General features: G+C 45.7%; 1 long non-coding RNA gene across 4 annotated transcripts; it reads left to right on the top strand.

The window, feature by feature from the left end:
* Positions 1 to 4,136: 4,136 nt before the first annotated feature.
* LOC139080734 (uncharacterized) lies at positions 4,137 to 12,197 on the top strand. 4 transcript variants are annotated; one of them, XR_011535469.1, is made up of 4 exons: positions 4,137 to 4,319; positions 5,704 to 5,818; positions 6,815 to 7,249; positions 7,819 to 8,829. It is a non-coding gene; the product is annotated as an uncharacterized lncRNA (long non-coding RNA). The 4 variants fall into 4 exon arrangements; XR_011535470.1 differs by lacking the exons at positions 6,815 to 7,249; positions 7,819 to 8,829 and adding an exon at positions 11,674 to 12,197 and having other exon boundaries at positions 4,142 to 4,319; XR_011535472.1 differs by lacking the exon at positions 6,815 to 7,249 and having other exon boundaries at positions 4,180 to 4,319.
* Positions 12,198 to 13,243: the final 1,046 nt, after the last annotated feature.

Raw genomic sequence — 13,243 nt, forward strand, 5'->3', positions numbered from 1 at the left:
GTTCCTCGAGATGCTCATTTCCTCTGCCTGCAGCGTCACTCCCCACCTTCCCTAACTTTGCCTGACCGACCGACCATCACTCAGCCTTTGAGCCTCAGATCGAGCGTCTCCCCATCCCTGAAGCTTTCCTGACACCTCTGCAGCCTCCAAACCAGGCAGCAGCCACCCTGAACAGTGCCGCAGTGTGCCAGGTGTATCTCTGTACGTCACTGTTCACACAGGGCTGTCGTTGTTGTTGTCGGGGCGCTAATCTGTCACCCCTCCTCCCTGTGAGCCACCTCAGGGCAGGAAGTACCGAGACTCGACTTTGTTCTCCCAGCACCGCCGTGTGTTGAAGGAATGGATCAATGAATGAAGTCTATTTGGGCAGACAGACATTAATAAATAATCACCTGGCAATTCATGCAAGTGACAAAACTGAAATGTACGTGGACGGCCCTCTGGGAACCAGAGGAGTGGGGATCTAACCTGCATGAGGCGGTGGATGAGGGAAGGCTCCCCAGAGGAAGTGGCATCCAAGATGCAAAGGCACCCCAGGATGACGGAGGGCATCTGCAAGGACCCAGAAGCTTGAGGAAGTGGGGCTCCTCAGGCCACTGTAACATGTGGCTGGAGAACAGGAAGTCCATGGGGAGTAGCTAAATTTGAGCCTGAAAAAGTGGACAAGAAGTGGATTAGGATTCACTTTTCAAATACCATTATGCCTGCGCAACCCTAAAATGATCAGACATCATATTTATTTGGGGCTGCTTTATTTCCAGTTTTGTTTATCCCATTTCACCCCTGCTATAAGATTTCTATTCCTTAGCAATATCCCTTGGCACCTGGGACAATATTTTGCCCAGCACTTCATAAACGTAAGCTATTTGACAGACTGAGAAAAAGGAGGCAAAAGGTTCAGTTTTTTCAAAGCAAAATGTTTCTAAATGCTATTTGTTTATTCAGCTATTTTTATGAAACATCACTTCTGAAAGGTAAGAAATCAAAACTGAAGAGGAAAAAGGAATTACTTTCCATACATACAGTGTTGTAACAGTGATTTAACACACCAAAAACATAATCTCATTGTTTTACCCTTTTCTTTAAAATTATGATTTATGTAGGATTATGAAAGACAAACATGAAAACTTCTCAGCTGGTTTGATCCACCCATGAGTGCTTAGTACATTCTGCCCTCAATGGGGGTACAGGGATATGGTGTGGAACCCACCTCCTCGTGGCCAGTGTGTTCCTCCTGCCTCACTTGGCCAGGTGGGCCCCTCCCAAAGCCGCAGCTGACTTCAAGGGCTCTTTGTATGTTAGTTTCACTTATGGAAGGGAGAATTTTTACTCAAAGACTTTAATACATAGTCAAAGGTACAGACATTTAAATAGTCACGCTAGGGAGCCAAAGGATATTTTGTAACTGATCGGTATTTCATAATGTGGTTGTCTTTAGCTATGCATGGGCTGCTCAGGTTAAAATCAAGCTTCATGAAGACATTTCTTGAAGACAATATCAATCTCCTTCTAACTTGTATTAATTTTATAAACGAAATTTTATTTTGCTGTCTTCCCCTCCCCTCACGTATATACAAAGTTCCATTTACAAATAAAACATGCACACAAAAATACAGTGTAAGTGTTTACTTAGAAAATACTATTACAATATACATGGCATTAAAAATGAGTGTCTTTCATGGACGATATTGTTTCCTTAATACAGGTAGATAAAATCGCCATGAGTGAAAGCAGGGTTCACAGTAACATCTGAACAGAAGTGGCAGAGATCAGAATGGGTGATACACAATCACAATGAAATTACAAAAAGGCAAGGACTCTAGGTGATAAACAGAGCTTGGTAACAAAGGAAATGAAGATAAAAGGCCATAAAGTAGTGAAAGTAGGCCTGCATTTAAGGTCACATTAAAAAAAAAAAAACAGAAAAGAAAAACAAGAAATAGGCAACATTTTGATGACCTCTAAGGTTTTTTCTGGTCTTAGAAGTGATGGTTCTATGAAAATTTCTCTTTGTATTCATTTTAAAATTGAAGATGAAATTGTTTTATGAGAGCGTTCAAAGCTGGTTGACAGTTTTGAGCCCAAACTACCATTTCTTTCTATGGTACTAGGCTGCAAAAGGAACCATCTCTCCCTTTCTCCTTCCCCTTCTTTCTTCCTCCCTCCCTCCCTTCCTTCTTCTCGCTCTAAAAACAGCTATTTTGTCCTCGGATGCACAGACTCCTTGCTGGACACAGAAGTAAGGGGATCTCTCTAATCTCAGATTCACAGCCAAGGAGACAGGAGTGTACACGCTACAGCGGAGAGACCACGGAGGAAATCATCGACTCTTTTGGATGAGTAGGGAATGCTTCAATGGAGAGGACACAAGAAGGGGGGGTCATAAAAAACTGAGCAGAGATGAAAAAGAGGAAGAGGCAGGGAAAGGCTGCCAGGCAGCGGGAATACCGTACGCAGGGGCCCGGGGTAAGAAACAGTAGTGGCTGGCCGGAGCCTTGGAGGAAAGTGGGAAGAGATGGCATGTGAAATAGAGAGCGCTGTCAAAGGATCTGAGCAAAGTAGTAACATGAGCAGAGTCGTTATCTTATGCTTCAATTTTGAAACCTAAATTTGATAGCTAAGTGATGCATATGCTTAATTTGTTGGGTTGTTTTAAGGATTGAAAGTAATGTATGTAAAGTGCTGAGTGTAACGATTGGCATGTACCGGGAGCTTAATACAATGTTCTGAAACATTCGGGATATGAGTCATATTGCTTTATTTCCATAAATCGTACCCAGCTCAGCTCCATCCACACAGGTTGCCCAAAAGACATTTTTCAGTATTCTTTCCTTCTCCTTGGATCAAAGAAGAAGTTTAGTGCTTACAGCGTTAGGAGGATAGGAGGGGACTATCCTGATTCTTAGTCCAGTGGTTGCCAAGGTCAGCTACAAGGTCTTTCACCTAATTTTCCAAGGCATCAGCATGTAATGTCTAGGACACCCAGTCAGTATGGAAGTCGCCCTTCCATGGCCTGCCTCCTTAGAGACTGTCTGTGAGAGGCAGGGCTAAGGTACCCAGCATCAGATGTTAAACGTCTCAGCCCCATTCCCGGTTGGGGGTGGAAGTATCCAACACACCTGGCGATTCGGTCCTCCTCAATTTAAGCCTCAAAACACTAAAATCAGTTGTTGGTGGGAATGCAAAATGGCACAGCCACTTTGGAAACTAGTTTGGCAGTTTTTTGTAAGTGAAATGTATATTTACCCTGTGTCTCAGCAATCCCATTCGTAGGTATTTACCCAAGGGAAATGAAAACGTGTGTTCACTCAAAAATCTGACAGCAAACGTTTACAGCAGCTTTATTCAAAATCTCCAAAAACTGCAAACAACCCAAATAAGAACATCCATACAATGGAATACTACTCAGCAATGTAAAGGTCTGAATACTGATGTCTACAACATGGAAGAATCTCGAATGCATTATGCTAAGTAAAAGAAGGCAGACTCAAACGTCTTCCTGCAGTGTTGTTCTGCTTCAACGACCTTCTGGGAAAGGCACAAACTACAGGGACAGAAAACAGAGCAGTGGTTGCCAGTTTCTGGGAGTAGAGAGAGGGGATGACATTTTGGGCTAATGGAACTGTTCCATGTCTTGATTGTGGAGGTGATGACACAACTGTATTTGTCAAAAGTCATGGAATTGTATGCCAAAAAGAGGGAAATTTACTATGTATAAACTATACCTCAAGAAAAGATAAAGATCCCCGCCTAGTTGCCTTTCCTTTCCTTCCCTTTGGAGACAATCCAGCCTAATTCCTTCAACTGGTCAAGACTTTCAGCCAACAGAGACCTGCTTAGAGGTTATTCTGTACTTAGAAAGTGCTCTCATTTGGGGGGCCTTGTACTCACATATAAAAACATTGAAAGTATGAAAATGCTATTATATGGCTCCCAGGAAGCAAAGGTCTACCCATCTGGGAGGGAACGAAATTATCTCCTGTCCTTCTTGATGCATCGCTATCTGCATGGGGGAAGGGCAAACAAAACGAAAACACGGAGGTCCGCGGAGGCATTTGGCAATTTCTGGTTGGTTTGTTTTTAGGCTTGAACTCCCAGAAGCAGGAGGGGTAGATAAAAATTACCTTTCCTTCCTTGATGAGACTGCCCTGCAGAGAAATAGAACAATGTAGCCTCTGGACAAGGTTTCGCTGCTCTCAGAAGAGCTTCCCACCACAGGATGAGTTCTGAAGGCTGCAGGCTGTCGGAGTGAGTGCACAAGAGGAAGGCTGCAGAGGGGATGCAGCAGCTGGACTGAAAACAAGAAACAGACTGATGAGGTCCGTAATCATAGGTATAATACTTTGAAGGAAATCAATAGGGTGAGCGGAAGCAACTAGAAGAAGAGGTCCTTTAGGTAGGATGGTCAGGGAAGACGTTTCTGAAGCTGTACAGACCTAAGAGATGAGATATCATAGGTACCAGAGCACAGAGGGCACAGTACAGGCTGAGGGACAGGCAGATGTGAAAACTCGGCTGGAAGAACAGCCACGGAAAGGCAGTCAGCGAGGCTGGGATGTAATGAGCAAGGGGAGAGGGCGGGTGGTGTGGGTGACACAGAGGTAAGGGGGCACTTTCTAGATCAAGAAGAGCACCGTTTTCATATTTGTAGAAAATGTACTTACCCAGTTCGTTGTTTGCCTTTTAGTCTCTATTTTACATCTTGTTGTTGCTGTTGTTAATGGAATATTTTTTCCTTTTTCAAGCCAGTTGTTGTGTACACAGGAAAGCTATTGATTTTTATATCTTCGTAACCTAGTACCTTATTGAACTCTTTTTAGCTCTAAGAGTTTTCAGCTGATTCTCTCTTGGGTTTTTTGGATCTATGGTAATAGCGACAGAGAGGAGGAAGGGAGGGAGTGAGGAAAGAGGGAAGGGGGGAGGGGGCTGTTTTCTCCTCCTTGCTAATAATAAAACTCTTATTTAGGCTTGAGATGTTATTTTTTTAGCCAGAATTTCCAGAAAATTTTAGGAAAATAAATATTATAGTTTTTCCTTATTCTAATGGAAAACGTTTCTTGAATTTCACTACTAAGTATAAAGTTGGCTCTTGATTTGAAATAGATATTAATGAATATCTTAGGAACCATTGTTCTATTCCAAGGTTTTTGTTTCTTTGTTTTTTAAGGAGGTATTGCGGCAGGATATTATTCCTATCTATCAAAGATAGTAACAGGAAAAAAAGCAAAATTTTAAACTTTGTTCAGAAAGCACACTAGCAACACCGCATACTCAGCTGGAGGGTAAAAACATCCTCCTCAGCCATTTTCTCTGTGTTGTGGACAATTTTTTTTTTAAACAGCTCCTTGATTTTCCTTTGGGTAATACTCCTTTTCCCTTTTTACAAATCAACTTCATCGAAGTTTAATTTACATACAATACATTGTGTCTATTTAAATGTACAGTTTGATGAATTTTGACTGATGGATACACCGGTGAAACTGCCACAATCAAGACACTGAGCATTTCTCTCACCCTCAAAAGATTCCTCCTGCTTCTTTGTGGTCCAGCCCTCCCTTTGCCCACAGCCCCAGGCAACCACTGATCTGCCTTTTTTTGTCATTATGGATTAGTTGGCATTTTCTAGAATTTTATATTAGTGGACATACTGTATGGAATCTTTTGAGTCTGGCCTCTTCCATTTAGCTCTACTCCCACTTCCAGAAAGATAGATGCAGCCCCTCGAGAGGTACAGAAACTTTGTGCTCCTGAGAGTCACCTCAGAACGAGCTGTCGGGCCCCCCGGAAGCACTGAGGATGATCTCCCTTTGGGAAACTGGTGAGTAGCTCCAGTGTCAGGGGTCAGAGAGGGTTAGTTAGACACTTTGTATTTTGAAGGTTTACAAGGAAAAGTGTTTCTACTCCTGGCATTGAGTTCCTACTCCCTGGGAAGGAAAGGGGAACAGGTGTTCTGGGTACATGAGAGCTCTGACTCCAGAACCAGTCATGACCCAGTGCCCTAGGATTCTGGAGATGGCCATGTGTGTGAACTGAAGGACTGACCTTGGAGACACGGGCACCCAGCACTCAGAGAGATGGCCACAGATGTAAGTCCAAATTGCTGACCATGGAGACCAATTGCCTTGAAAATCCAGATGTGGACCCCAAGGCCCTCTGGGAGATGCCACATGTGCTAGCCACAGGAAGTGACCATGGAGAGCTACCACCTTGAAAACCAGGTCCCAGCACCCTGGGAATTCAGGGAGGTCATATATGGGCATTAGTTTCTTACTGCTGCTGTAACAAATTACCACAAACTTAGTGGCTTAAATGACACACATTTATTATCTTGTGGTTCTGGAGGTGAGAAGTCCAGAATGGGTCTCACTGGGCCAAAATCAAGGTGTTGGCAGAGCTGTATTCTTTCTGGAAGCTCTAGGAAAGAATCCATTTTCTTGCCTTTTTCGGCTTCCAGAGGCTGCAAGCATCCTTTGGTTCATGACTCTTCCATCTTCAAAGCCAGCAACGACCAGTCAAGTCTTTCTCATGACGCTGTCCTTTAGGTTCTGACTCATCTGCATCCCTCTTTCCCATCTAAAGACCTTTGTGATTACATTGGGCTCACCCAGATAATCCAAGCTAATCTCTTTATTTCAAGGTCAGCATGTTGGCAACCTTAATTCCACCTGCAATCTCTGTTCCCCTTTGCTATGTAACATAACATACTCACAGGTTCTCAGGATTAGGAGTGGATATCCTGGGGGGAGGGGGGGGGTGGGCGGTGCATTATTTTGCCTGCCACAGTGTGTAAACTGAAAGAGCTGACCACAAATAGCTACCATTTTGAGATCTCCTGTAGAGGCATCCTGGGCGTGCAAGAGATGGCCATCCACATGAATTCAAGGAGGTAGCCACAAAGAGCCGACCATCATGAGAACGCCTGCACAGTCATCCTGGGCACTCAGGGAGATGACCATGTGCAGGAAGTAAAGAGTGTGCAGCATGCTCCTTTGAAGAAACCAGGGGACCAGACCCAAACGTGCCACAGCACAGAACCAGGACCGTCTGTTGAACTCCCCAGGGCAGCTGACAACAAATTTCACAACTGGCCCGAGGAGCAGCAAGATGCAGGGCAGTTGTGGGTGGTCCCACACCTCTGCTCTCTCCACTGGGATGGGGAAGTTGGACCCACTTCCTTTTGACTATGATGAGCCCCTACAACAGCTCATGTGGAAAGGGGCAGAAATTAAGCTTCCTGCCAAGAAGATAGGTGGGTACTTGAAGCAGAATTAATGAAAAAAAACATCAAAATTTTAAATAAAGACAGATCCCATCCTGCACTTCATAAAAAAAAGAGTAAATGAAAAAGTCCTGTTATTTTGAGCATTTCAAAAGCTATTATGAAGTAGATAAAACAAGTATAGAAATTCTAGTATTGTTCTCCGTGAAACGATACCTGTAAGATCACATTTCAGCATTTTGGACAAAAGTACAGCCCCCTGGGAGTTCCTCACTTGTGTTGCTCAGGAGCTGATACAGAAGGATTCAGACATGGATCTTGCCTTGAAAAATAAGCAAGAAGATTTCATAGCAGTTTCTGAAAAACTGTACTGAATGTTTCATTTTTATAATCTCACTTGGCTTGATGAATAACCCACATGGCTTAAATTTTAAATTGCAAATTTCTGTAAAGAAAACATAAAATATAGAGAATAAATCTTACATATTCTAGGCAGTCTTTTTCTTTTTAGAATGAACATCTGAGCATTATGATTATCTGTGGTCAGATAATAATATGGGCTTTACTGGTCTTCACCGAATGAAGTTCTTTCTTTTAAGTTCTCAAGGTTATCAACATCTATGGATAAGAGGATGTGTTGTGAAGGGAACTGGCACGCGGCCCCCATCTGGAGACTTCAAGGCATTGCAGTCCTGTGTATTACGCATGCTGCCATCTTTATTCCTCAACAAGAGACTCTACAGACAGTAACATGAGAAAGGGGTCAGCGCTTGGTGCCAGTCTGCAAGGCACAGCATCTCTTCAGTTGCGCCAGCCATCACCTCACCCCTGCACACACTTGCTCTTCTATTTCGCCCACTGTGTCATTATACAGCCTTTGATGGCTCTACAGGTCTCACCTATTGTAGCCTCTCGTAGGGCTCTGGTCATTTTATGAGAAGATCATAGTGAGTTCTTGCATATTAGACTCTGTTCACAGAACTGACTCTTGGTATCCCTGAAGTCTTCAGCGACGCCAGGACACGGCCCTCACGGCTCTGCAATGGACAGTCCTCCATGCAGAGCGCCCAGTGCTTTCCCTCCTATTTCTCGGAGGCTCCACACATCTCTCTCAGCATCACTTCATCACTGCTTATTTCCATGGATTCCTTGTCTCTTCCCACTGGACTCTGGTTCTACCAGAGTCCTTGGAATCTTCTTGAGGGCTGGTTTTATATCCTGGGCAGCAGACCCATGCTGTTGGCTCTGCCTGGAACACCTGTGGTTCCACTGTCTGTCTACCTAATCAACTTACTTACCCTGAGACCTCACTTGGAATTTTAACTCCCCAGGGAAGCCTTCTCTGACCCCAAGACTAGATTGGAGTCTGATGCTATATGCTTTCATTGCATTCTGTATTTCATAGCATCCACCTCAGTTTGCAATATTATGTTTGGGCGGTCTTTTGTTTAGGTCCATATTTCCCACGAGGGCGTGAGCCGTATGCGCAACAGGACTGGGTCTGTTCTCTTGCCATTGCAACTGTTGGGCCCAGCTCAGTGCCTGACCCAGAGTAGGACTGAATAAATATATTTTGACCTAATGAAATAAAGGAGAAATGACCAAGTGAATGAATGGGTGAAGACAGTGTTTTCATTCACATAACAGCCAGGGTCCAGGCAGCTCTCCTCAGATTAGCAGGATATCAAAAACATGGGTCCTCGTCTACTTGGGCAAGTGATGGGCCTCTCTGAGCTCCTTGTCCTCATCTGTAGAATGGGGATAACAAAAGGGGCTCATGCAGATTTGGTGAAACTTTGCATATATCCCAAACACTCAGAAGAGTGCCCAGCACAGTAAGCACTAAACAGTATATATCAGCACCTCAAAAACCATGGCTCCGGTAACCGTGGAATTCTCGTGATCAGCAGTCATTGCTGACCCAATGCACTTACCCTGGCTCACATTAATATAAATATTTCATCTAATCTCTTTGTATATTTTTAGTGTTTATTATCCTGTGTCTCCAGGGCTGACTTATCTGTCGGTGCAGTAGCAACAAGGCCCAGGGCCCACAATACTTGCAGTGGCTCACAAAAATAGTTTAATCTCTTCTAAAATCTGAAGGGGAAAAAAAGAACTTTTAGACTAAAGAAAAATTTTTAATGTATAGTATGAATATATTTGCCTTTATAACAACATAGTCATAAAATATACTTTATATATCTATATATATATGGAGGAGGAAGGCGCCCAGGAAGGCGACAGTGCCCAGCCACACAAGTCATGGTGCAGCCTGTCGGTTCCCAACCTGACACCCTGCATCGGAGCCTTCACTCTCCAGTTAAAAGAAAGGAGAACTAAGCTAGCAGTGTGGGGCGGTGTGACATTTGTGTGCACCATCCGAATAGTTTAAGGCAAGGGCAGGCTGCTCCGGGAGAAAGGCCATCCTAGGAGTGGGTAATCTTTCTATCAGGGTCTGCCCTCCGGAAAGGCCTGCGCTGAGCCAGAGCCGGGCTGCAGAGAGGGCTCAGCCGTCCCCTCCTCCTCATCGCCTGCTCTCTCCTGCTGGTCCCTCATCCTCCCGCATCTCCTTGCCTGCACTCACCTCTGGCCCCACGTCCCCCTGGTTTCCTTGGCCATCTGCTCTCCTCCTCCCGGTTCTGCTAGGCTCGCGGGCAGTCGAGACCCAGCTCTGATCCTCGCCCTAGCTCCTTCCCCTGGCCACTGGCCCTGCTTCCTTCACTTAGCGTTTCCCTCGGCTCCCTCCACCTCCCCTTCCCTCTTCCTTTCTTCACTCCTTATTCTTGCACATTGTCTGCTTTTCTTCGCACTGTAGTTTCTTTGTGATTCCAATTTCAGGATCCCTGTTTTTCCTGCTACCGTTTCATTTTTTTTTATTAGCTTCATGCTCTTGTGCTGAGTTTGTGTTGGTTTGTTTTTTTAACATCTCCTTTCTCCCTCTTGCCCAGCCCCTTTTCACTGTTAGTTCCTTTTCTTTTTTTTTTGCTTCCTTTTCCTCCCAGGACCTGGCCCCGTCCCTCCCACTCCTAACCAGGCTGTGCAAACTGCTCCTCTGCTCCGACCCTCACAGCCCAGAGGACATGGGCTCCTTCTGCCACCAGGGCCCCTGGAAAGGAGACTTGATGTGTGACAGAAACCTCAATGTATAGGCACTAAGTAGATCACGACTTTTCCAATGAAGACATTGGGAAGGAGAGAAATGAGCATGTTGCACATTCTCACGCTTGGCTGCCTATCAGGGTCATACAATTACCTGGGGCCACCTACTGTTGTGCAGAGAAAATGCAGCTTATTTGTTCTGTCTGTAGTCAACCTGCTTGCCTTTGCAGACCAGCACCTCCTCCCACTCCTGCATACACATACCAGCTGGTGGGCGGGCAAAATTAATTGTCCAACCCTGTAAACCAAACAGCCTCTTTAGCAGATATTTAGGCTGTCCTTTGGGTAAAATGCTCAGAGTCTCATGCTTCCTCGTTCCCTGCTTCCCTCTAAGGTGGCAGGGAGCTGGAGGCCAGGAAGCCTGGATGCTCTTCTTCTGGGAAGGAACGTGGAACCCCCGCCTCCTCCAGTCCTGGGGTGCCGACATTTGTCCTGTCAGTGGTCCCAGATGAAGCCTGGAGCTGCTCTAATTCATGACCTTGTCGCTGTTGGCTCCCCTCAGTTTCGGTGGCATGCTGGAGTCCTCTGAGATATGGCTGCCAACCCCACGTCCTTGGCACAGAGGCCTGGCCACAGGGAATCACTCAGGCTGGATTTCCTGTTAGGTTCTCCACTACTTCTGGGTCCTGTCTGTGTATCAGGGTCACCCAGGAAAGCTAGAAAGCAGCCTCTTCCCCCGCTAACAACATGCTCCATAAATTTCCCGTCTGCCTGAGAGGCTTCCTCCAGAGTCCTCCATGGGAATCTGGGTGGAAATGCTCCTTCCCTTGGGCACCCCTGATTTATCTCACACACGTGAGCATACTAGTCTATATTTAGATGAGGCTTAATATGTGCTTTGCATGATTTAATTCTCATAACAACCCTATGAGGAAGAGGTATTGTTATCATTCACATCTAACAGGCATGGGAACTGAGGCACAGAGAGGTTGAGAGTCTCACCCAGGATCACACAGCCCTGTGGGAGAGGGTGGCGCCGGTCTGGGAGCCCTGGTGGCCTGGCTGCAGGATCTCTGCTCTCAGATTGTGCTCTGCTGCTCTCCTGCCTCCTCTGATCCCCTTGGCCTCCTCCCTGCATTCCTCCTTCTACTTCCGCCCCCAGGCCAGAAAAGATGGGATTTATTTCCCCCATGTGTATGCTCTCTCTACCATGAAGCTGATTTATTTACCTTATAAAGAGCAGAGTGGGTTCAGTTTGTTTTGAACATTTTTCTCGGGCATTTTCAGAAAGAGACTGTGTGTTGACGTCAGCTGTGAGGCAAATGTTTCACTTCTTTCTTTGTCCACTTCAGAGAATTCTGGGAACTGCTAAGGCTGGTTGGTGGCGGTCATCCAAGTCCCATATGGAGATCCAGAATGTGTCCTCAAGAGCCTCCTGCCATATCAGCTCCAGCCTCGGCATCGGCAGCCCGAGTAACAGAAGTTGGCCAGGGCTGGCCTCCCGCCCTCCCCCGCCCCGGAGATGGGGAGCAGCGACCATGGTGAGCACCGCTGACCTGCAGCTGTCCAACATGTGGCCGTCGGCCCTGGCAGCCCCCCAGTGAGGCAACTGGTTGCTTCAGGGAAAAGACCTTGTTCGCCTTTCTTCATCTAGCACCTCGGTGGGATCAGGGCTCCTGGCCAGTGTTCCCCATTGAGGGCCAAGGCCCCACAAAAAGCTTTATAAATGGGCATGTGCACCCAGACAACCTGTTGTTTCTCAGAGATCTGGATCTTCTATCAAAATATTTAAATACTGGGGCTGGCCCCGTGGCCAAGTGGTTAAGCTTGTGCGCTCTGCTTTGGCGACCCACGGTTTCACTGGTTCGGCTCCTGGGTGTGGACATGGCACTGCTCACCAGGCCATGCTGAGGCAGCGTCCCACATAGCACAGCCAGAGGCACTCACACTAGAATAGACAACTATGGGGCGGGGGGGGAAGGGAGGACGGGGACGATGGGGGACTTTGGGGAGAAGAAGAAGAAGAAAAAAAGAAGATTGGCAACAGATGTTAGCGCAGGTGCCAATCTTTAAAAAAAACCCCACTACCTTTAAATACGTGGTTGATGCCTTAGTGTCGCGTGGTTCTATTGTGCAATTAGCAGCAGCTTTCGCGGCAAAGGCTGTAGCTTTGTAAAGCGCTGTCTTACAAAATGTGAAGTGCAATCTACTGCATGCAGGTCTCTCCAGAAGTGACCATGTTCTAAAACATTTCCTAGACTTCATTCTTTCAGTCATCAAACAAGTCTGTTTTGAGAAGAATCTCTTCTCCCTCCTCATTCCCAAATAAATCCACTTCCGATTGACTCCAAATCCTACACCAGTGGCTCCCCCTGGTGGTCAAGCTTTCTTATGTAGCCTCAAGGGCTCCCAGGGACGCTTGTCATCTATTTTCAGTGTTTCCTACAGAAATTATACTTTCATGGTGAGATTGTACTTACTAAAAATCTTTCTTTGCCTTCATGTGCCATGATAAAGGACCCAAGTGGCATTTATACAGATCAGAACGTTGGATTAGTGCTCTTTAACCGAAATACATGGAAATTTAAATAGTTTATTACATGATTAAAAACAATTTGTTTAGAAGATGGAAACTGTCGAAATGTGGGGTTCACATAGGCAAATGATGCTTGATGAGAAGACAGCGCCCTACTGATGCATTGTCACCATATCTACTATATCTACTGTCCCTTTGAGAGTTCACAATCTCATTGTCACTGTGAGAAATGTCTTTTTTTTTTTTTAAAGATTTTATTTTTCCTTTTTCTCCCCAAAGCCCCGCGGTGCATAGTTGTGTATTTTTAGTTGTGGGTCTTTCTAGTTGTGGCATGTGGGACGCTGCCTCAGCGTGGCCTGACGAGCAGTGCCGGGTCCGCACCCAGG

This window comes from Equus przewalskii, chromosome 32, assembly GCF_037783145.1.
Source record: "Equus przewalskii isolate Varuska chromosome 32, EquPr2, whole genome shotgun sequence".
NCBI classification, from domain to species: Eukaryota; Metazoa; Chordata; class Mammalia; order Perissodactyla; family Equidae; genus Equus; species Equus przewalskii.